Consider the following 1,923-nt stretch of genomic DNA (forward strand, 5'->3'; position numbering starts at 1 on the left):
GGCCGTTGTGGCAACATTAGTGTATAGAGATAAATATATACTAATACTTTACCTCATTCTGGTGGCCTTTAGCCAGTACTTAAATACATGCACTGCTTTAAGATAAAAAATGTAATTGAATGATTTTTGTAGAGTTTTTATTTTCATGTGGTGTTTTATTGAGTTGGGAACAGAAATAACATAAGTGTTGTTTCAACACAATTTCCTGACTGACCTGAACTCAGTATATTCCTTTAAATACTAAAAAACAAAATCATTTTCTGGCAACTCAGTTATTTGTATTGGACAACGCCATTTTCTCATTCATTAGCTTTCTCCCGTCCACTCGGACGAGATGGATTTTACCGGAGAAGGCTGCTTCAGTTTGCTCCACACACACCTTATTGTGGATAAGGCACAAAAAAGCTACCAGGGTGAAGGTTATAACCGTTTTCATGACCCAAAATTGTTTCTTTTATTGGTGTGTTTAGGTGTGCCTGTTTTTCTGTTGTGTTGATGGACTGTGTTTGGTGGATATAAGCAGAATTAGCCGGCTAGCTTTGTTTAACTCTGTAAGAGACAGTGTTACAACCGCTAAGAACACTTTTATGACCCTCAGGATATTTAATTTGCTTTGAGACTTAAGGCACAACACGTTAAACAGAGGGAGAGGGAAATGGAGGAGAGAGAAGTTAAGTTTCTATCACTGTTTTTATGAATGTTCTCATGTTCTTGGATCATTGTTTACATTGTCTCACACTCAGTTGACTGAAATGGAGCCTTGACATTTCTACAGTAAACATCATACATGTTTTTGACTGTTTGAAGTGTGTGAAAGATGTGAGACGTGATCACAGTACGGAATAAAAGTAAACACACTGTTGAAGATCTTTTGATGGTGACATTTATTAAGTTCATTTGATATAAAAATGCTTTTTACTGTCTGTCAAAGTAACTCACCGTACTCAAAACACTATGTTGGATCACTGTAATTTTACCAGAACTCAAAAAGACTGTCGCAAAATGTTGCGTTGATTTTTTTTTGTTAACCCAATGTTTTATTGTTTAGAGGTGTGTATGCATAAAAACACATGCCAGGGTTTGGTTTTACAGAAGAACACACACCTATAGGTAATGAGACCTGGACATTTTTCTTTTTTTTTTATTTTAATTTTATTATTTTTTAATTATTCAGTTTTTAACATTTTAATGACAGTTTCGTCTTGTTATTTCTGTCATTTCAAAATACACTTCCCGCCTCTTTCTGCATTAACACAGTTCATGTATTTTTCAGTGTTAAATCATGTTCTTGTCTATGGATATTTTTGAAGTGCATTTCGATGAAAGTCTAGTTTCCTTTGTCCACTGTGTCCTCACTGTGTGATGTGTCCTCAGGGTTTACTGTGTCCATTGTGTTTTCAGTCTTTACTTGGTCCACCGTGTCTACAGAGTGTACAGTGTCCACTGTTTGTCTTTGTCCTATGCCCTCACTCTTCAGTTGTAAAAAGCTGGACATTTTAAAAGTAACCATTTGCAATAAAGCCCCGTGTAGAACCATAAGCAACATGTCCTTCGTCTGAAGAAGCAGTTCACCATGCTCTAAAGCAGTGTTTCCTAAAGCAGGGGGTGCGCCCCCTAAGGGCGGTGTGGAGCTATTGCAGATGATGAGTTTTCTGAAGCCACAACTTCCAAATGACGAGGCACATCTCAAAGCAAGTTCATACCAGTCACTGAAGAAGTAGTTGCAGTTTTGTACAAACATATAAGTAAATTCCAGTGGAGCTTGGAAGTAAAAGATGTGAACATCTGTCAGTACGGGGGGTCGGGTGAAGAGGGGCATGGCAGAGAAATCAGAACCCCTGCCTTTACTGAAGAACCCGTGAAGAGCCCTGTTTTTAACCACATCTGGACGGCAGTAATGAAGAACCTGTGGTTGCTGTCAAA

Source organism: Hoplias malabaricus, chromosome 4 (assembly GCF_029633855.1).
Source record: "Hoplias malabaricus isolate fHopMal1 chromosome 4, fHopMal1.hap1, whole genome shotgun sequence".
Taxonomy (NCBI): Eukaryota; Metazoa; Chordata; class Actinopteri; order Characiformes; family Erythrinidae; genus Hoplias; species Hoplias malabaricus.